The sequence below is a fragment of the Pseudorca crassidens genome, chromosome 3, assembly GCF_039906515.1.
Source record: "Pseudorca crassidens isolate mPseCra1 chromosome 3, mPseCra1.hap1, whole genome shotgun sequence".
Classification (NCBI taxonomy): Eukaryota; Metazoa; Chordata; class Mammalia; order Artiodactyla; family Delphinidae; genus Pseudorca; species Pseudorca crassidens.
The window spans coordinates 43,506,879-43,530,375 of record NC_090298.1 but is presented as its reverse complement, the minus strand read 5'-3'; the positions used below and the strand labels follow the sequence as shown (position 1 = coordinate 43,530,375).

Below are 23,497 nucleotides of genomic sequence, written 5' to 3'. Positions count from 1 at the left end.
TGAATATCACTAAAACCAAGGGAAGACAGTTTCAAGGAGATAGTGGTCACTAGTATCAGATGCTGCTTAAAACTCAAATCAGATAATGCTGGGAAAGCAGTCTTAAAATTTAGCAACAGGTTTATTAGTGATCTTGGCAGGAACAGTAGCAGAGGAATGTCTGTCGGGACAGAGGCCAGATTTCAAGGAGAATTTCAGAGTGGAGGGTAAGGAAGTGGTGATGGTGAGTATAGGCACCTGTTTCAATACACTTGACTGAAGACAAAAGGAACCGACAAGGAAGTAGGTGGATGTTTTACAATGTAGATTTCATTATTATTCCAGTAATATGAGACCAACAGATCAGAGGATGACTGCCATTGAAAGGATAGTTTGTTACTCACTGTCTTCAAGAGGAGGGGGGCCAGGCCACGCAGGGTCCCACAGGGAAGCACCAGGAGGAAGAAAGAGACTGGGAAACACGGGCAGGAGATTTGATTATGGTTTTCACAGGAAGGCAAGGCAGGGTAAGTAGGCTTAGGATTGGCTATAGTTGGAATAATTTTAGCAGACTCTGCAGCATAGGAACTACTTCTAGTCCTCTGGTATCCGGCCCTGGGGTGATTAGGGCAGGAGGATAGTGGGCCAAGTGTAAGAACCCTGTGAGAACCCATAAGGGAGGTAGTTGGGGTGTGGGCTCCCGAATTGGTTAGTTTGCATAGGAAAAATACACTCTCCGGTGAGTTGTGTTATATCTCTGGGAATTAGCTAACCCTGTGGGAGTGCAGGGGGGACAGGGAAGACCTTCCGTGGCCAGCAAGGCTTCAAGTGCCAGAGCGTCGAGAATACAGAAGTATGAAAATATTGTTAATACACTGGAAAGGAATGTAGAAGCTGGGGAGAATATTATTTTTAGGATAGTAGATATTTGGACTTGTTTAAATGCTGATGAAATGAATTGGTAGCAAGTGAGGCAGCAGGAGAGAGAAGGGACGTGCCATGGAGCAGAGTCTATCAGACTGTGAGAGAAATACAGAGCCTTACAACTGACCTTGGCAATGAGCAATCACTTCAACTATGATGGAAGGAAAGGAGGAAAAGATAGGCATCCCTGCAGGTAGGTGTGTGGCAAGAATTTGACGGAGTTTCTCCCTGGTGGCTCTTATTTTCTCTTATAAAGTAGAAGAAAGATTCCCCAACAGAAGACTTATTTAAAATATATATACGTGGAGAGAGAGCGAGATGCCAACCTTACAGTCAAAAATTTTCTCTGATAGTGGTTTCACTTGTAAGTAAAAATGAACACAAAACAAAACTTTTCATTAAATGGTTCTCTTTTCTTCCTTTAACAGTTGGGTCTTAACTCCCAGCCTCCAACTGTAGGCCCAGGAGATGCCTTAGCCAAGCTCCAGTGAACAGAGTGGGGACCAGCCCAGCTATTGACAACTCCTGGGCACCGCCTCCTTCATAGGTATGATTGCTGTGTGCCCGGTGAGCCTTCAATCACTGGACCATTGGGGAAGGACAGAGAAGGGAGGGTTTTCTGAAGCCCAAGAAGAACTGGTGCCCCAGGAAATGATTACTGAAGAAGTGGGGGCTGACCTCAGAGAAGCAAAGGCTAAAGAGAAGGAAAACAAATCCTAAAGATAGAGGTCCAGAAAGGGCCAGTGCAATTCACTTAGACACCAGATCAACTTCCTGACACTCACACAGCAGGTTATCGGGAACTTGAAGATGCTAACTCCCATCTCTCTCCCTCTCCCCGCAGCCCCCTGTTTGTTTAACAAATCTTTAGACCATTTTCTGTATTCATTGGCTTCATATAAAGCATTAATCTGCTGTAAAGCCCAAGTGATGACTTCCTGTTACTTAGTTGGCTTCATAATATACTCCCAGAAAGCTGAAGCTCTTTCAGACTCCCAGACATCACTTCCCACTGCGGCTTCACGCGGCAAGGGGAATTTCCACCCCACACAGCTGACACCAGAAGGCTGTAGGGCCCTCTGCACACACAGGTGATCCAGATCCAGCCCCGATTGTGCATTACGAGGGCCCTCACAGGAAAGCAGTTTTCAAGGTTCCAGCTTTCCTTGCTGTTCTTCGGAATCTGCTTTCCAAATCAACCACGTAACCAAGTGGAGGGCAAGTTATTTGCCAAAAAAGCCAGGCCTCCCACTGGATCTTGAGGAGGGAACACACAAGTTTCTGCCACCCCTGCTCTCTGTGCACCACAAAGAGGGGAGTCCTTGAGAGGTGACCTGATCTCTCACCAACACCCTCCCCCCGAACCCACTCTCTCCCTAAGCTGTTGCAAAAAAGAGAGGCTCAGACCTGCTTTAGTAAAACCACTAGAGAAGAAGATTCCATAAACTTCTGCAACGACTATTTCAAAACTTAATGTTCTGATTTTGCCGGAGAGTGGAGTGTGTGTGTGTGTGTGTGTGTGTGTGTGTGTGTGTGTTGGGGGGCGTGGGACAGGGAAGGGAGCATCACAGCAGAAAGGGAAACCAGGAAACAGAATTATGAAGAGGAAGAGCCAGAAAACAAAAAGGTTTAACTGACCTCCAAATTGAGAATTTTGTGTAAAATTATAAAGTTCTCTCTTTCCTCCCCTTTGTTACCTATCAAGGATTTTACCACGTTCAGGAAGAAAAAAACGGGACCTACTCCACCACTAGAAATGTAGTTGTTGGAGAGTTTTTTCCTCATTAAAAAAACCAAACACAACTATAGAAATCCCATGAGCCAAAGTAAACAGCTAGATATTCATATCAGGCTGGCAGGAATTGTCCCTGTGGGGTTTCCAGCCCACACCCCGTGCTGCCATGACTCTCCTCCTCCATTTCTCTCTTCACCTAAAGAGGGATCCACACTTTCAGGAATCCTCTGTGTGCCTGAATTTTCATGTTCTCTGAGTGCCCGTGGCCTAGGGCCTCCAATTTAAACACACAGCTGTTCCCAGTCTCCCACCGACTCCATTCTCTCCCCGCCCAAGCTTGCCCACCATGTCCCACCTCCACCCCGCCCTCTGAAATGGAAAATAGATTGTGCTCTTCCTGCGTGATTTGCTGGAGCGTCTCAGCCAAGAGAACTCTCTAATGGCTTTATGGCAGAGACTAAATCCCTCACGCTTCTCCTTCAAATCAGTGGAAACACCTGTTGCCAGCGGGAGCAGCCAGTGTGAAAGATTTTCTGCCTGGAGGCAGACCATCTATCTGGGGCAAGAGAGTAGGGGTGGCACTGCTGGACCTTACATCACTTAGGAAACAGGTTCTTTTTCTGGGATGAATTTAAGTGGTTTATTGACTTCGCGGAAGTTGGAGGATAGAGTTTAACTTCACTCAGAAATGGTGGCTGCTGGTTGCTGCTACCAATAATGAAGACTCAGAGTCCCAAGATCAAAGGCTTTCTCCCCAGCATGTTTTATGGGAGCCAGGCTTTCAAGCAGTTGCTGGCAGCTGAAGGGAAAGCTGTGCAGGTCCCTGCTTTATTGGAAGGCTCACACCAGCTGACAGCAAGGACAGGAAAGGGACATCCAAGCAGAAGATGCGAGAGCACAGGGTGAGTCTTGAGTCTTACTGCTCTAAGGATTTGTGCTTAGGTGATGAGAACAAAGGAGACAATGGGACTGGAAGGTCCCTGACGTGGAGAAGAATCCTGCAGCGGTGGCTGTGATTCTTAGGTCAGATCACCTTGGAAGTCTGGTAAAGTTAAACAGCACCATGAAAGTGGGACTTCCAACTGAATTGGCTGGATTTCTTCAACAAGTCAATAAACATGGGAAAGAGGGGAAGGGACTGTGGAAAGTTTAAAGAAAGTTAGGGACATAACAATTGACTGTCTCCAATTGGTTGGTTAGGGACCTAACAATGTATAGTCCCTGAGTGGATTCTAGTTTGAATAAACCAGTGGTAAAAATAATTCTGGGGACAGTGGTGATAGTTGGCAACTATTGTTTATTTTATTAGGTGTGATAATATGAATATGTGTGATGATGGTATCATAGTTCGTCCAGAAATGTCCTGGGAATTCCCTGGCGGTCCAGTGGTTAGGACTTTGCACTTTCACTGCCGAGGGCTTGGGTTCAGTCCCTGTTTGGGGAACTAAGATCCCACAAGCCATGCAGCACAGCCAAAAACAAAAAGTCTTTATTTTTAGAAGTGTATACATGAGTATTTAGGGGTAAAATGTTATTAAATCTGAAATTTACTTTGAAATAGTTGAGCAAAAAAGAGCAGGTGAAGTAAATATGGCAAGGTGTAAGCAATTAGTAAAACTGGGTAAATCTGGCTAAATGAGTATTCACTATGTACCGTACCAGTTTTCTGTTCATATGAAGATGTATGAAAGTGTAAAAATGTGAAAGAGCTTAGGAAGATAAGAAGAGGAAAAGCTCCCCATGCAGGTCAATTATTCCCCAAAACACTGTTTGCAGGGACTGTGGGTAAGGATGAATGAAACCTAGTTGTTACGGTAACGGCTCAGGGTGAAAGGCAGACAAGTAGACAGACCAGACAGATCAATGTGTCAGGTGCCGTGGCAGCGAGGGAGGAGTGTGGTCTCAGGTGGGGTGGGAACTGGGAATTCGTATTTGAGGGGTCGGGAGCCTCCTAAAGGGAATGACACTTGGGCTGAGGCTTGATAAATGGGAAGGCTTACGGGGCAGAGAAGTTACAGGACTGGCCTTCCTGCTCTAGCAAGAAAGCACTCTCAGATTTGGGGGGGCAGGGGTTGTGAGACTGGGTGGAAAGGGGGGTATGGGGAAGGGAATTGTCAGAGGACATGGCCTTTTAAGCCCATTCTGGCGATATGCCCCTGAGAAGGGGAAAGAAAGTTTAACTGAGGGTCTCGGGGGTAGGGTGTCGAGAAAGCCATTTCTTAGAAAAGCCAGAAATGGGTCACAACAAGGCAAGACAGCTCTAAGGAGACATAGAAACTATCAGGCAGCCGCAGAGGTTGAGGCAAGTGCTGGTAGCCTTCCCCAGCAAATTTCCATCACCCTTCCTGGTGTTCTGCTTTTCTGCCCCAGAGGCCCTGTGCTCAAGCTCCAGAAGTCTGTTCCGCTTTCAGAGTGCTCCAGAGTAGACTTCTACCCCCGCCTTGGCTTCCAGGGGACAAATATTCTCAAATAACACTTAATCCTCCTTAAATTTAACTAATCCACTCATTGTGGTACCCTGACCTAACAGGAGGCAGACAAGAGCAGTAACTGGGGGCACCCCCAAATCAGCAGGTTATATATGTCCCTGCAGGCCTGAGCAGTGGTCCCCACAGCCCAGCAAAGTGGCCCAAAGTGGCTGATGATCCAGCATCCAATTGCTTCCAAAGGAATAGAAGGGTCTGGAGAGCAGCTACTGTGCCTGGTAAAGGAAAGAGGCCATAAATTATTCAGAAGACCTTTTTTCTAATAGACCTAGGGCTGTTGGAATGTTATTACAGAGTGAGAGGTTTGGGAGGAAACTTGGAGAATGTCTAACCTGATGTTTCACCCAGCAGGGATCCCTTTTACTTTGAAGTTTATGCTAAATTGACCTACCAGAGTGTGTTGCCCTCAGTTTCTTAAGCAAAGGCCTCACCTATGATTAGGGTTAATTTGCAAGTTGAGGTCATGTCACTGGAAAGAGAAAAGGCAAACCAATAAAAAACAAAAACAGGGCTTCCCTGGTGGCGTAATGGTTGAGAGTCCGCCTGCCGATGCAGGGAACATGGGTTCGTGCCCCAGTCTAGGAAGATCCCACATGCTGCGGAGTGGCTGGGCCCATGAGCCATGGCTGCTGAGCCTGCGCGTCTGGAGCCTGTGCTCCGCAACGGGAGAGGCCACAGCAGTGAGAGGCCCACGTACCGCGAAAAAAAAAAAAACAAACCTCATTTCACACACAGATCTTTTTTCACTGTGGAAAGTAGTTTTTAAATTTATTTGCCCAGTACTAGCAAGTGAACTAATGGGATCTGAAGTTTTCCTGGCTAGGGACCAACTTTGTCCTTAGATACAAGGTACAGTGTTGTAGCATCTGAAACTGCAGTTAGATTCCAAAAGTAGAAAATGTGTAAGCTCAGATTAAAACTCTTTAATTTCCCTAAACATAGGATATATTGTTGGATTATCTTCTAACGTTTGAACCCAGTTCAGTGTCCTCAGTTGAACACCAGATAAAACAGTCAACTTGCAGAGGCTGTGTTGTATTTAAAAACAAAAAATAAACAACAAAACCCAGCAAGACACAGTAGAAGCAATAGAACCACATTCAGAAAGAAGGTACGTCACACTCTGAGAAGCCCTTGGAATGGAGACCCATCCAGGGAAGGCAGCCCGCAGCCTCCTGGTGCATATGGCCTCTCTAAATCACTGCCCTCTCTAAGTTGACTTTTTTCCTCTCAGTTTTTCCAGTGCACAGTGATATGATTTTTCAGAAGTTAAATATGCTGATGACATAATTCCAGACGGAAGTTTAAAGAGTTCAATTTTCATTAGTCCATGTTCTTGTTATATTTTTTAAGATCTCATTAGGATTTCTACAACTGCTCACATGGAGCTAATATTTTTCTTTATAATAAAAAAAATTACCATTCATCAGGCACTTGCTAAGCATTATGACCAAGCATTAAAAATAGAGTCTTTGCTCTCCAGGAGTGGACAGCAAAGTTGAAAGAGAAGAATCAATAGAAGGCTGAATTGCCAGAGAATAATACAGGACGATTTGCTAGCTGCTCTCATCTTGCTTTGTGATGAGAAGTGTTGAGAGGTTTCCTGAGCTGGGAGGCAAGGGCCTCAATCAAACCATTGTGACTGAATCTGACCTCTGCCACTTATTAGCCGTGTGACTTTCTAAGTCTCAGTTTCACTTCTGTTAAACGAGGATAATAATAGCACATGCCTCGTAGGGCTCTATGAGGATTAAATAAGATCGTGTGTGGAAGCGCCTGGCACACGGAAAGCATTCAATAAATTCTGCTATTATAATTATTATTCTGAGCGGTGCCCTGAAGGATGGGTAGGATTTAGACAGGCAGGTGAAGGAAAGAGAGAGTAGAGTCCAGGCTTTGAGGCCATCTGGAGTGAAGATAACGTTACACTCTGTGCTTCAGTTTCCTCATCTATTAATAATGATGATAATCGTAGTTACCATAATAATCGTAGTTACCACATAGAGTTGTAGTGAGGATTAAACAAAATAATATATTTTAAATGCTCAGCACAATAACTTGGAAGGCAAACAAAAGAGACTGGTGAGGCCGGTGGACTCTGGGGGAAAGATTAGGGAACAAGAATGGAAGGAAGACTTACCTCAGACTTACTTAGTCTATGCTCTTCAATTTCTTTTAAATTTTTTAGTGGCTGGAGTTTACCAATTTTTTAAAAAATGTAATCTCAAAAACATATGCAAAAAGAGATCAGTACAGGGCTTCCGTGGTGGCACAGTGGTTAAGAATCTGCCTGCCAATGCAAGGGACACGGGTTTGAGCCCACGTGCCGCAGAGCAACTAAGCCCGTGCGCCACAACTACTGAGCCTGAGCTCTAGAGCCTGCAAGCCACAACTGCTGAGCCCACGTGCCACAACTACTGAAGCCTGTATGCCTAGAGCCTGTGCTCTGCAACAAGAGAAGCCACGACAATGAGAAGCCTGTGCACCACAACGAAGAGTAGCCCCCGCTCACCACAACTAAAGAAAGCCCATGTGCAGCAACGAAGACCCAACACAGCCAAAAATAAAAAATTAAATAAATTTTTTTTAAAAAAGAAAAGGAGATCAGTACAGAGCCCGGTACATAGGAAATACAAACAAAAAATGGGAACCATTATTATTATTGCTACAATAATTGTTATTATTGCTACATGTATTCCACATGGAATAAGACGACATTCTTTCTCATCCTGCTAAAGAGAAAGAGTACAGAAGAATTTCAGGATACAGTCAAAATCTCAATATTTTGAAAAATAAGATTTGCAGAACAAATGTCAAAATCATGTTTAGCCTTCTGAAGTTTTCAAGTACTTGAAGTATTTTGGCAGCATATATTTAGATCAGAACAATTAATTAATCTCATCATAATTTTTTTTCATTTAGGCATTTAAGCAATCCCAGCAGGATTTCTACTTGTTTTCTCAGCTATTTAACTGTTAAGGAATAGGCCTGAAAATAATAAATTTATGTTTACTTTAAAAATGAATGTATTATTTTTGTTTTTATCCAAATCAGAACTCTTCGACACTATTCTGAGTTACTGAGAGCTCATTGTAGTTTTATGCTTCAGAACAGTTTCTCTGTGTTTCTTCTCCATACTTTGAGCTCGAACTTATCTCTGCTTTCTCTTCTTTTTTTTTTTTTTTTTTTTTTTTTTTACCTTCTTATGCATTGTTTCCCATTCCGTTCCTCTCAGATTCTCCTATAAAACACATTGATGGTTCAGCTTGGTATGTTCTCATTGGCAGCCCTGTGGCCTTCTAAGCAAAGATGTCAATTCTATAAAAGCGTTCCCCAATTTCTGCAGAGACCCATGGGCCAGAAGATTAAATATCAGCCCTGAGAATCCCAGGCTTTGCTTTCCAGCCTTGGCTCGGAGCCCTGCCTCCCCTGTGTACTCAGACTCACCTAATTTCCCATCACACACAACCTTCCAGGGACCTGGAGGGGGATCACTGCCATGAAGCAGCCGCCAGGAGCTCAGTTATGGCAAGGAGCCATGGTCACATAGGGGGAATCTTCCTGTGTTAAACTGATTGCTGATGTCTAAAAAAATCTGACCACTTTACATTTTGTATTAATCATCAGAGAGCCTTGCCTTTCTTCAGATAGACTCAGCCTATGACTCTTTCCTCTTACTACAGGAAATCTATTGTGTAGCAAATATGCTAACACTGCTTAAATCCCAGAGTAAAATTACAAGAAGTGAGAGGAAATACTCTCAGCAAAACCAACGTCATTTTATAAATAATTCTAATTTTTCTCCAAGTCATAGGCAGTATTTTTCTACAAGTAAATTTTACTTTTCAGATTGGAGATTGTTTTTCCATCTGGCTTTTCTACTTTCAAATTCATTTGTTACAAAACTGAAGTCAGAATTCTCACAGCTAGTCAGTGGCAACTTGATCTTAGCTCTTCATCCAAGAAATGAAAGTAAAATTGATTTGAAGAGAGGACAAGATGTACAGAAAATACATTCAGAGATATCTGACTTTCCTGCTGTTTGCTGCAGAGCAGAGCAGATCTCACATTCCTTCTCTTTGGCCCCAAAACACTTCTCTGGAAATTCTCTTGCGTGACAGCCAAAGATACCCATATTTAGAGCATGACCTGTAAGTGAGGGCAAAGGATCACTTTTAAAAGAACAAGTCTGGGAGCTATCATTTTTTCCAGACGGATATGAAGTCATTTTCAAATAAAGGCATTGATTTCTTTGGGGTCTTGTCAGTGACAGTTCAAAGTTTGCATTATCAGAGGAAGGGAGAAGCTGAATCTTCCAGGAAAACATGATGGACTTAGTGATGGGAACTGAGGACAAGATTTTCTATAAAGCCATGAATTAATGAAGGTTAAGCTGCAGGGCCCCTTACTTGCAGAGGCCCCTGTGAGTGCTGGGGGTTAGCTGCTGGTGGGAAAGGGAAGAAGCATTTCCATGTAAGCATTTCTGGTAAATTGCCTAATCGCAGAAGGAAAGAACTCAAATCTCCACAGCTCTAGTAATTTGTTGTGATTTATTTTCCTCTTTCTGTATGTTTATTTTCATACCCATTTTTTCATAATTTTATCTTATTTTCCTTAAAGAGAGTGCCCAAAGTTGTATAAGCTTCAGGACCTACAAAATCTGGCTCTACTATTGTAACAGAATGGATAATATTTAATTATAATTTATTGCCTAGTGTCAGTTCCTCGTAATCTTAATTAGTGGCTCCTTTTTAATTTTACAAACAATTATAGGGACTTCCCTGGTGGCGCAGTGGTTAAGAATCCGCCTGCCAATGCAGGGGAACACGGGTTCGAGCCCTGGTCTGGGAAGATCCCACATCCCGCGGAGCAACTAAGCCTGTGCACCACAACTACTGAGCCTGTGCTCTAGAGCCCATGAGCCACAACTGCTGAAGCCCACGAGCCACAACTACTGAGCCCACATGCTGCAACCACTGAAGCCTGCGCACCTAGAGCCTGTGCTCCGCAGCAAGAGAAACCACCACAATGAGAAACCCTCACACCACAAAAAGAGTAGCCCCCGCTCGCCACAACTAGAGAAAGCCCACACACAGCAATGAAGACCCAACGCAGCCAAAAATAAATAACTAAATTAAAAAATAAATAAATAAAAATAATTATAGTATAATGTTTCCCTCATTCAGCCAAGGCATGGAATAAGAATTTAGAGGGGTGTGTGCGTGTGCGTGTGCGTGTGTGTGTGTATGCTGCATGCCATAGGTTGAAGAGAGAACAGTGATATTAGGGTTCTGAAGGAGGGACTTTCTCCTTCTGCTAGAAAATGGACTATTAATGATTTTTCCTCACTGAGACATTGAAATGTTCTAAACTGGCAATATGTTTGTGGCTTTTCACAGTTATGAACACATACTGATATATCAAAGAACCCACCATCACCACCACCCACCCTTCCCTTCAGTACAGTTTGCTGGACTGAAAGAGCTTATCATTGGATCTCCTATAAGAATATGGTTGAGCACGTTGTTCAGCGTTTCACACTATCCTACTCCAGGAGACTCTCCAAAGAATTTGTCTGGTCCTAGTACCAAGCATGATTTACTTATTCGAAGACACTGGCCTTTTTTTTTTTATCTTATCAATTATGTGAACTGTATAACCAGTCATACTTCCCACTTTGAGTTGGTTGCTGGTAAGCCTGAAGTTAAATTTGCACTCGGGTCATGACTAATAATTACGGTGTACTTTTGTAGTCACATTCCTGGCTCTGTTTTATGTTGTCTTTCTTCTTTTGTTTCTAATTATTTTTCATGCTGTACTGTTCATTTTATGCCTCCTATCTCAAGAGAGTAGGGATATGAATGAATAAAACATTATTTCTAAAACATTCTGTTTATAGTTGTATCATAGCCACAAAGATTTGTAGCAAAAATTCTCTACTTATCACACCAAAAACTAAAAAGATTTTGAAGGTGGAATATTTAGCTGTGAAGCATCCTCTTAATGCTTCCCACTTACCCTCTCCACACTCATACTTCCGCTTGCTCACCAAGGGTGTCAAGTGTGCCTCTTACATCATCCCAGCATTCTGTCACTTAATCTCGGGGAACACTAATGGTGGAACTTGTTTCTATCCCATCAGAATTTATCCCACCATCTGTCTCTCCCCATCCCCATTCATTATAAGGAATGCTCTGAGAATGCTTACCAAGATTCAAATTGTACTCAGCATATCAGTAAAATGTACTCAGGGCAGATGGATACAAATGAAGTTTGAGAAGATTCTTAAAGAGAGTGTGAAGGCACTCTGGCCTAGGAATGGCATTACAAATAATTCAGACAGGAAAGAGATCTGATCATGGGAGGGGGAGGCCCAACCGCCCTGGACCCTCCAAAAGACTTGAGCTATCTTTGTAGAGGCAATAGACCTGCTGGAAGAAGCAAGCAAGGACTGATGTACGGAGAGGCCTGAAGGTGCGGAAAGCTGCTGATTAGCGGGGACAGGGGTTTAAGTCTTGTCAGGACAGTCTTCCTCTGGACTAGTCTGAATTTAATAGCCCCCATCCAAACTTCTAATCACTCAAAATTTCAGATTCAGATCAGTGTGAGAACAGAGTCTAAAGAAGACACTTGCCATTACCCCCAAAATTTAGTTCTAATGTCCTTTTGCCCCAAATGCCCCTCTTATGTAAGTATTCAGTCCCCAGGCTGTCCCTCCATAGCATCTCCCACCTGTCTAACTTCACTCTCCTAGAAGCCCTCTCATTGATACCATTGATCTCTTTTCTCTATTTCAGTCAGAGGTACATTTCTCAGACTTGTTTCTCCTTATTCCTAAAAAGAGGGGGTGGGTTAGCTGTGGGTAAATTTGAGATTCTGCATGAACCAGGCTAATCTAAGTATTTTATTTCTACCCACAGATTGAGATGACTACTACTGAGTTATGTCACCTAAGAAAGGAAAGTCAACTTTCAAAAATACTTTAAGACCAGATGGAAGGAGATATTGAATGGTGTCTTAGTCAGTTTGGGCTGCTATAACAAAGTACCATAAACTGGGTCGCCTATAAACAACATAAATTTGTTTCTCACAGTTCTAGAGGCTGGGAAGTCCAAGATCAAGGTGCCAGCAGAGTTGGTGTCTGGTAAAAGCCACATCCTGGTTCGCAGACTCTGCAACTGAGGTTGCAGACAATCTAAACTGTGACTACGGCAGACACTGTTTGTTGCTTCCCAGTGTTCATTCCCCCACATTTTCCTTTGCTAACAAAATCCCAGTTGTATTCAAGTATTAGATGACCATGTGTCTCAGAAACACTGGGCTCTTCCCCCTTCCAGGGATGAATCCTGATTAGTCTAGGCTGATCGTGGTATTCTATCAATATTTAGGTTTATAAAGCAATGCAGGAAGCAGGGCTGCTAGGGGACTTCTGGAAGAGTTTTCATCATCCTTACAATGGAACACGACGAAGGGTCATGGCTTTTCCCCTCTTCCAATCTCAGGACATGATGAACTACAGCAGCCACCTTGAGGACATGACGGGATGAGCCTGAGAACAAGCTGAAGATGGCAGAGCAGAAAAGTGGACAGAACCTGGGTCCTTGGTTACATCTTTGAGCCATTGAATTAATCACCTCTGGAATCCCCTTGCTTCTAGAATTTTAATGAGAGGTAAAAAAAAAATTTTTATTATTTAAATTCAATTCAATTTTGTTTTCTGTTACTTGCATCAGAAACATATCCACTGATATAATGACCAAAAGTATAAGAACCAAAAAAATAATATTCAACACTCTCCAGAAGTGAGTATGCCCACTGGGGACAATTAAGATTCCCAACAAGACCAAGTAGCACCAACTTAAGTTATGTAAATACCACTCTTGTCAATTTACCATTTTCATTATGATTCTTTTGCCTAAACTTATGCATATATCCAGTAGTTTCCCCTAAGTTATTTTACACTCACTACCTTTTTTGGAGAGGGCAGGGAGGGTTTGAGGAAGCAGCTGGTTGTACTCTAGAACAGAGTTCAGTAAACTTGACCAGATAAAGGCCAGATAGGAAATATTTTATGTTTTGTAGGCCATATGTCTCTGTCACAACTTCTTAACTCTACCAGTATAACACAAAAGTAGACATAGAGGGACTTCCCTGGTGGCGCAGTGGTTAAGAATCCGCCTGCCAATGCAGGAGACGTGTGTTCAAGCCCTGGTCCGGGAAGATCCCACATGCCACGGAGCAACTAAGTCCGTGTGCCACAACTACTGAGCCTGTGCTCTAGAGCCCATGAGCCACAACTACTGAGCCCGCAAGCCACAACTACTGATGCCCAGGTGCCTAGAGCCCGTGCTCAACAAGAGAAGCCACCACAATGAGAAGCCCGCACACTGCAGTGAAGAGTAGCCCCCCTCGCCGCAACCAGAGAAGGCCTGCACACAGCAACAAAGACCCAACATAGCCAAAAATAAATAAATTTATTTTTAAAAAAGTAGACATAGATATTATATAAATGAATGAGCATGGCTATATTCCAAACTTTATTTATGAGTGCTGAAATTTGAATTTCATATAATTTTCATGTGTCACACAATTTTACTTTTTGATTGTTTTCAATCATTTAAGAATTTTAAAATCACACAAATGAGTACATGTAAAACTGGGAAACTCTAGACAAGATCAATGGATTATATCAATGTCAGTGTCCTGATTGTATATTGTACTGTATAGTTTTGTGAGATGTTACCACTGAGGGAAACTAGAGAGTATACAGGATCTCTCTGATTTTTTTATCATGGTAAAATATACATAACATAAAATGTATTATTTTAATCATTTTTAAGTTTACAATTTAGTGGTATTAAGTACATTACAATGTTGTGCAACCATCACCACTATCTACCTCCAGAACTTCTACATTGTTCCAAAATGAAACTCTGTAGCCGATAAAAAATATCTCCCCATTCCTCCCTTTCTGCTGTCCCTTTTCAGTCTCTATGAATTTGACTACTCTAGGTACATCATAAGTGGAATCATATAGTATTTGTTTGTGTCTGGTTAATTTCACTTAGCATAATGTTTTCAAGGTTCATCCATACTGTAGCTTGCGTCAGAATTCCATTTCTTTCTAAGGCTGAATAATATTTCATTGTATGTGTATACCACATTTTGTTTATCTTATCACACATTGATGGACATTTGAGTTGTTTCCACCTTTTGGATACTGTGAATAATGCTGTTATGAATGTGAGTGTACAAACATATATTTGTTTGTACAAAGGTCCCTGCTTTCAATTCTTTTGGATGTAGACCTAGAAGTAGAATGGCTGGCTCATTTTTGGCTAGTAATTTTTAATGGTTGGTAATTTTTAACTGTATTCTTAACTTTTTGAAGAGCCACCATAATGTTTTCCATAGCAGCTACACTATTCTACATTCCCACCAGTAGTGCAACAAGGGTTCCAATTTCTCCACATCCTTGACAACACTTGTTATTTTGATTTTCCTAATTTTTTTTTTTTTTTTTTTTTTGGCCGCGCTGTGCGGCTTGCAGGATCTTAGTTCCCTGAACAGGGACTGAACTCGGAGCCACAGCAGTGAAAGCTCTGAGTCCTAACCACTGGACTGCCAGGGAATTCCCTATGGATTTTCCTAGTTTTTAATAGCCATCCTAATGGGTGTGAAGTGGTATCTCATTGCGGTTTTGATTTGCATTTCTCTATTGATTATTGATATTGAGCATCTTTTCAAATGCTTATTGGCCATTTTTTTATCTTCTCTGGAAAAAGGTCTATTTAAGTCTTTTGCCCATTTTTTGATAGGTTGTTTGGTTTTTTGTTTTTAAGTTGTAAGAATTCTTTATATTTTCTGGATATTAATCACTTATCAGATATATGATTTGCAAGTATTTTCACCAGTTCTGTGGGTTGCCTTTTCACTGATGCACAGAAGTTTTAATTTTGATGAATCCAGTATGTCTAATTTTTTTCTGTATAGTAATATGTGCACATATTATAATTGCATATGAATCTACAATTATCTCAAATTTGAAATGTAAAAACCATTCTTAGGTTGTGGGTCATACAAAAACAAGCAGTATTTGGCCCCAAATCCATAGTCTGCCACCCTCTGCTACAGATAGAAGACGGAGTTGCAACTCTTTCCTTGTACTCAAAACTCTATCCAGTCCCTCATCCTGCTCCTAACCCACTGCTTCTGGGGCTTAAGAACTTAAAATACTGCAGCCACATATATTTCTGTATATTTCTGGATATGGGTATAAACATGGTGCTTTTTTCAAATAAATTTATTTATTTATTATTATTTTTGGCTATGTTGGGTCTTCGTTGCTGCACATGGGCTTTCTCTAGTTGCAGCAAGCGGGGGCTACTCTTTGTGCGGTGCGCGGGCTTCTCATCACAGTGGCTTCTCTTGTTGCGGAGTACGGGCTCTAGGCGCGCGGGCTTCAGTAGTTGTGACTCACAGGCCTAGTTGCTCCGCGGCATGTGGGATCTTCCCAGACCAGAACCCGTGTCCCCTGCATTAGCAGGCACATTCTCAACCACTACGCCACCAGGGAAGCCCGCTTTACACATTTTAATAGTCTCTCATCAACCTCAGGATAAAGACCAAAGTCTGCCATGGCCCACCAAGCCCAACACTGGCCATCTCCAGCCTCATCCTATTGCCTCTCCCAACCCTCCATCCTCCACATCCTCAGTTCCTCCACCTTGTCACGCTCTTGGAAATGCTGTTTCCTCCGCCTGAATGCTCTGTTTCTACCACACACACCACTCCCTGCCAGGGATATATGTTTTCATTTCTCTTGAGTAAATACCTAGGCATTTGAGACTGTTATAAGGGCTAAGCGTATGTTTCACTTTATAGGAAACTGCCACATTGTTTTGCAAGGTGGCTGTACCATTTGCATTTCCATCAGCAATGTATGAAAGCTCCAGTTGCTTTCATCTTTGCTAGCACTTGGCTTTGGTAGTCTTTGTTGTATGCTGTCTTTTAAACAAAGCATAGAATAATATCTGATTATGAGATTTTGCCAAAATGCGTAGAAGATGAGTAACTCCTTTGAACTCATCTTAGTGACAGCACTCTGGTCTCAGTTATCTCCCACTCACCCTCCAATGTTCACAGTAATACCCTTTAGCCAAGCTGCTCTGAAAGCACAGGAGGATTTAATATGCTTAACCACAGAGATTGTTTTTCAGACTGAATTGATAAAAGCACTGTATACTCAAAGTCTTCAACATCTCTACAAAACTCAGAGTTATCCCTGACCACGACTTCGCTGTTGGAATCAAAGTGATGAGTGTGAAGTCACGTGTGTGGAAATGTCACCAAAGGCCTAGTCACAGAGGGCACAAAGACTTCCGGGAACGAAAATACTTTTGAAGGTTGGTTAACATATTTCCAGATCAACTGCTGGTTAAACTCTTTAGAAAACTACCAGTGAATCCTTTTTTTTTTTCCTTAACACAAAATCTACATGTTGGTAAACACCAGGAGATGCCGGTACTTTTGAAAATTGTAGTTTACAATACTAAATGTAAGTGTGGCTAATATTACACCAATTAAAAGGCTGATGTACAAATTGCTGGGAGTGTTTTACAGACGATTTGCTTTTTATTTCATCAGAATACTCCAGTGAGAATGTTTGTGACTAAAGGTAATAGAAGGCTAGCTCTGGAGCTAGCCTTTGCTAAGGTAACATATTAATGAGTAATCAGAGGCTATAAATAGAACTCAGCATGAACCTCTGTCCACAATTACACCACTATTCCCACAAAGAGAGCTGTTACTAATGACAGAACATGGCCTGCTAGCCACTAGTATAACCAAGGAGGGGTGCAGACCTGGGGAACCACAGCCCTGTGGGAAATGCGCCTTTGGGTACGATTTGCTAAGATGGCATTATGTGCTTTTTTGGTCTCCCTTACAGTCTGTGAAGCAGTTGTATTGCTTTCCTTAGGGATCCTCATTGTGTGTACAAGCCAAGATTTTCAAATTCTCTCTCAGATGATAAACCCCTGACAATAACTGCCTTAAGCAGTTGTTTATCTTATCTTTGTCTCTTCCCCTCTCCTTCCCAACATATATTACAGTATATTATATAGCACAGTAGCATGTACATAGGAGGGGTCCATAATGGTTTATTGGGTAGATGGATGGACAGATGAATGGATGGGTGGATAAGCATGTTAACTCTATGCTTCCATAGAATACTCTGGAATTTTGAGCTTTTATATAAACAGCTGAATACATTCCAGTCAATTTCCTATGTAACATGCATCTAAATGTTCCCCTGACCAAAAAAATATCTTCACCAACAGCCCTACCATGTGTCCTCACACTCCTGCCCTGCTCATTTCTTCAGGTGATAATGAGGAGGGAATAAAACATCACCTAGAAGCAGAGAGAGGGCATATATGTTAAGACCCTGCCATTCACCACACCTTAAGTCCAATTTCACACTAGCCCTAAAGGGAGGATAGGATACAGGAATAGTAAGGTTGAGGAAAGAGAAGTGGTCAGAAATGGTCTAGTACCTAAAGTCCTACTGGAGTGGAAGGCCACACATAGTCTGTCTAGAAATGCATCAAGTCTGGGGGAAGAAGTCTAGAAAGGGAGATGAAGAAGCAGCCAGTCCAAACAAATTATCTTCACTACAAGTTGGCCTGGTTGTCCCTCATCCCCATGACTAAATATGTAGTAAATGCTCCTAGCCCTGAGTCAGCCTGAGGAAGCAGGGGAAGGTGGGAAAGGCAACATGTACGTGGTGGGGCAGTAATTGCCTCTTTATGTTCATGGTCAGATGCAACCTACGTGCACGAAGGGAAGTTCAATCCTTGAATCTTCTTCACCAGTTCAGGTCTAAACTGTAACATCCCTGTGATCCCACCCCTTGATAATCCTCTGGTGAGAAGGATCTCAGCTACACTGCTCCACTCCAGGACAGGCTGGACCCAGGCTCCATGCTAATTCCTTGGAGCTCTGGTTTGACCACAACAGAATTCTGATGACCTCAGAATTCTGGATCCATCCAAACCAGGAGCAACCTCCAAGAGGGCACATAACCTACAGGCCTACCTTCTAACCACCAAAAGTTGTTAAGACTCCCTGAGCTTTCTAAAGAAAATTCAGTTTGTCACAGATTTACAAGTTGAAGTTTGGACCCAAGATCCAGTTCATTCTCCTGAGATCCACCTCTAACAAGTACAGACATCTTAAACATGAAACCTATCCACACACAGCTTCCTAAGTTCGGAGTTTCCAAAAATCAGAATCACCTGGAGAGCACTTTTTTTTAGTTTCTTTTTAATTGAAGCAAAAGTCATATAACATAAAATTAACCATCAACCATTTTTTAAATTTATTTATTTATTTATTCATTTTGGGCTGCATTGGGTCTTCGTTGCTGCATGCGGGCTTTCTCTAGTTGTGGTGAGCGGGGGCTACTGTTTGTTGAGGTGCACGGGCTTCTAATTGCGGTGGCTTCTCTTGTTGCGGAGCACAGGCTCTAGGCATGTGGGCTTCAGTAGCTGTGGCATTCGGGCTCAGTAGTTGTGGCTTGCGGGCTCTAGAGCGCAGGCTCAGTAGTTGTGGTGCCCGGGCTTAGTTGCTCCGTGGCATGTGGGATCTTCCCGGACCAGGGCTCGAACCCGTGTCCTCAGCATTGGCAGGCGGATTCTTAACCCCTGCGCCACCAGGGAAGTCCCAACCATTAACCATTTTTAAGTGTACAATTCAATGGCATTTAGTACATTCACAATGTTGTGCAATAATCACACATATTTCTTTGTAAGACATTTATATTTCTTTGTAAGACATTTCATCCCCCCAAAAGGACACTCCATACCCATTAAGAAGTGACACCTGAGGAGCACTTTAAAAGTATATATTCCAAGGCCCCATACCCAAGAGATTGAAATTCAGTGGACATGGGATTATTTTTCAAAACTTTCTAGGTATCTCACTCCTACGTATTTACCGAAGAGAAATGAAAATGTACGTCCACACAAAGAGCTATATATGAATGGTTATAGCAGCTTTATTCATAATCATCCAAATTTGGGAATCACCTAAAAGTCTCTCAGTTGGGGATATATAAACAAACCGTGATACATCCGTATTATAGAATAGTGCTCAGCAATTAAAAGGAACAAACTTTTGATACAAGCAACAAGGAGGAATCTCCAGTACATCATACAAAGTGAAGGAATCCCCTTTCCATACTGTATTCCATTGATATGACCTTCTGTAAAATGTGAAACTGTAGTGACAGAGAAGAGATTAGTGTGTTCCAGAGTTTAAGGGTGGGGGTGGGTTTTGAGTACAGAAACAACACAAGGGAATTTTTGGAGGGGCGGTAAAATGGTTCTGCTTCTTGATCATGGTGGTGGTGACAAGCATTTGTCAAAGCTCATAGAACTTAACACCAAAAGGTGAATTTTACTATGTTTAAATTTTAAAATGAATTGGAAAACATTTTAAAGTTCTCTGGATGTTTATGATGTGTATCCTCTTTGGGGAACAAGTGCGTAGATAATGCTGGACAACTTGGTTATTCTATAACCCAGTCAAGTTACACTTTGGACACCTGGGGCCTGCCAAGTTACAGTTACTATCTCTCTTTATCATCATGGCATTTGGACATTTCCACAGATAAGAAGCACGACGGTAAGCTGTCAGATGTGGCAGATCACAGACATGGGCTATGCAGTGGTTTTTTGTTTGTTTTTTTTCTTTGCGGCACACGGGCCTATCACTGCTGTGGCCTCTCCCGCTGCAGAGCACAGGCTCCGGACACGCAGGCCCAGCGGCCATGGCTTACGGGCCCAGCCGCTCCGCGGCATGCCGGATCTTCCCGGACTGGGGCACGAACCCACGTCCCCTGCATCGGCAGGTGGACTCCCAACCACTGCGCCACCAGGGAAGCCCTATGCAGTGGTTTTGTTCCAGTGTTTGTCAAACTGAAATCACTACAACAAATGCAGTGACTTTAGAACGTTTTTTTTTAAATGTGAATTATGCTTTATCTCTTAATCAGATTAATCTTCATCAGATTCATAGAGAAATCATATCCACTGATGGAGATCAGAAGGCAACCTATGAACTTATCAAAACATATATTTAACATCATGTTTAACAATTTATTTTTAAGATCCACCCCAAATCAAAACCAAAGCCCAGAAATTTTCATGTGATAAATCCAATAATCCTAATCAACTTCAGTGTAGGCCATTTTGATTATTTTTATAAGATTAGACACCTATTTTACAGAAAGGAAAACAAGAGGTTTATTTAACCAAGATGCAAAGTGAGTCAGTGGCATATTTGACAATAGACTCTTCATAGATCCCTTTATTTGCGAAAATTTACAACTATGGAAAACAAATGAAAATTGTGGACAGATGTTTATGTGAAGTAACCAACCTCATTAATTGTGGATCTAACCTGTGCCCAATCTCACTTTAAGAAAAAAGCCATATCCTGCTGTAGTTAACCATCTACTTAAACAAGGTGGATAAAATTCAAATAGAAGGGCTTCCCTGGTGGCGCAGTGGTTGAGAGTCCGCCCGCCGATGCAGGCAACACGAGTTCGTGCCCCAGTCCGGGAAGATCCCACATGCCGCAGAGCGGCTGGGCCCATGAGCCATGGCCGCTAAGCCTGCGCGTCCGGAGCCTGTGCTCCGCAACGGGAGAGGCCACAACAGTGAGAGGCCTGCGTACCGCAAAAAAAAAAAATTCAAATAGAAGCTTCCAAGTATAAGAAAAGAAAGCAGTAGGCAATGTTCAGATTGGAAGATAATGCTCATTTCAATTGCGTGACAAAGGAAAAAAACCAAAACAAAACATCTTCCTGTGCAGAGAGGTAGTGAGGTAGTGAGGTAGTGCAGTGAGGTATCTGATGCTTCCATCCCACTAGAGTACATTTTCTAATTTACAATTCTTTTTGCTTGCCCTAGCCTCAAACTATTTCTGTTACCACTATTGCTTTGCTTCCTCATCACTTTGCAAATGATGCATTCTGTTCATGTTGCTTCTTTTTTTAGAGCTGCTTGTGCCTGAGAGGAAATGGAGCTACAAGTGTTTCCTTTCCATTCAAAACTAGCACTTTTTTGTAGTGGGGGAGGAAGCTGAGGACTTACAGCTTACTCTAGCAGTTTGAGACAGCACTGAGTTTTCCTATAAGCCTCTCTAGAAGTCCTTGTGTTGTTATAAATTATTTACCAATTTTATCACACCCTCCAGGAAGCAAGCTGGGCAAATTCTCCTGATGCCAGATGGCTCGGCAGACTTTTCTGGTGTTGCTACTCTATTGCACATCTCTGCTGCTATTACCCCACACCCCAAATTACATCCAAAAATAAAGTGCATAAAAAGCTCATTATTTCACAGGTCCCTAGGCAAAATTTCCTTCTCTGTGGAGGAGGTAATTTGATCTTTCCCCAAACTGTGAATAGTGAGTCTTCCTCCAAGTAGTAGTTTAAAATAAAAATCATGTTGGGGAGTTGCATGAATTTGATAGTAAAAGATGACTTTTTGGGAAAATTGCCATGTTCATTATATAAATCGGAATTCTTTTCGTTGTAAGCGACAGACCATATTTGAACCAGCTTAGAGAGGGAAGGGCATCTATTGGCTCATATAACCAGAAAAGATAAGGGAAAGAATAATTCAAGGGCTTGACACCACCAATACAGTTTTCCCCCGTGCCTCTTGCTTCTGCTTTTCTCTGCAAGTTGAGGATATGGCAGGATTTGGGGGACACGTATTTCAGTTTTACCATAAAAGAGGGAAGAAAGAATGCAACCTGCGTGGGTGTACACACACAAACACACACATCAGTCACGTCCAGAAGATTCAGACTGCATGTTAGAGCAGTGGGGTGCAAGGGAACAATTCTTCAAAAGGAAGGGGAGAGCACAGACATGGCCCCTGGGGGAATTGTTCTGAGCCAGGAACAGATTATTTTTATCTTGAGACTTTATGTATTTCCAGGCATAAAGCCTCATATTCCCAATAATACATTTATGCCATTTTGAGAAGCACAGACACATGTCATACAGTATTTTAGAGGGCCTCACATTCAAGTCCTGTGAAGAATTGTCTACTGAAGAACGGTCTGTTCTCTGATAAGACATTTAGATGGACGCTGAGAGCCTCAGGAACTTGTGCGAGACGACGATGAGGGAGTTAAAAATCCTTTTCAGAAAAAATTAACAGGAATATTGGGTTATTGAAAGAAAGAAAAGGATAGAAGGAATAAAGTGAGAGAGAAGAACGAGTTGGCATGAGCCTGAGCATTGCATTAAAAATCCCTAGTAGTGAGAAGGCAAGGAATCTAAAAGTTAGGAGATGTAACATTAAATTTGAAGTTGTTTGTGTTGCTGTGGTGTAAATCCTCTGACCAAGACAGATTCAGTGTTCTACAAACGCATTTTCTTTTTTTCCTTGGTTCAAAACTAGACTACGTTTACCAGCCCCCTAGCAGTTAGGTGTAGCTATAGCACTAGTTCTAGTCAAGGAATGTGGGCGGAAGGGATGTGGGCCTCCTCCAGGCCTGGCAAATATAACTCCCACCTTATCCTCCACACCCTGCCCTCTCCTACAGGCCGGCTACAGAGGATCAGGTGGAGAACCCCAAGGACCCCAGAAGATGCTGGAGCCACTAGATGAGTAGAACCTCAGCCTGTGAAGGACTGGATGGATCAGACTCCTTCCAATCTCCTTTGGACTGTGACATGAGTAAGGAATCATCCTTTTCCTCTTTTGCTCTTGTTGTTAACTTATTGCAGTTGGGACTGGTTTGTTATAGTGGTTAAGCGGACTTGTCCTGACTAACACAAGGTTCTTCTTCATCTCATCCCCTTTCAAATCTTTAAAAACAAGTCTACTATACATATGAATGTCCTATGAGAGTGAGGGCTCTGTGGTGCTCATAAAGGAGGCTGAGTTTCACATCTGGGTTAACATGGCATGGAACAGAAACCGCATTTACAGGAAAGTAATATGTTCCAGAGTCTAAACCCATCTACAGAAGCAGGGGTTCAGGGCCAGCCATGACCATGAGATCATAAAATCTTAAGGAATTTATAGAAGTATTGGAATGGACTTTGACTTCTACAGAGCATGGAATGAGGGAGGTTTTATGAAATTTTATCTAGATCTGAAGGGGATGACATGGATTATGTTGCTATTTTTAATGTGGGTCAAGATGCTATGAGTGAAAATAGTTTTTGACTAGTGTGTCAAGGACGGAGATTTTAAAACTCTTATGGCCACAAAACCCTGAATTAATACTTAAATCACTTGGATACTTACAGAATTATTTTACTCTGAGAAATCCCTAATAGACAGC

General features: G+C 42.4%; 1 long non-coding RNA gene across 1 annotated transcript; it reads left to right on the top strand.

Moving 5' to 3' along the window:
• Nucleotides 1-929: 929 nt before the first annotated feature.
• On the top strand, nt 930-22,878 carry LOC137220688 (uncharacterized). Its single transcript, XR_010941743.1, has 5 exons — nt 930-1,096; nt 1,332-1,450; nt 12,627-12,795; nt 16,401-16,529; nt 22,751-22,878. It is a non-coding gene; the product is annotated as an uncharacterized lncRNA (long non-coding RNA).
• The last annotated feature ends 619 nt before the right edge of the window (nt 22,879-23,497 follow it).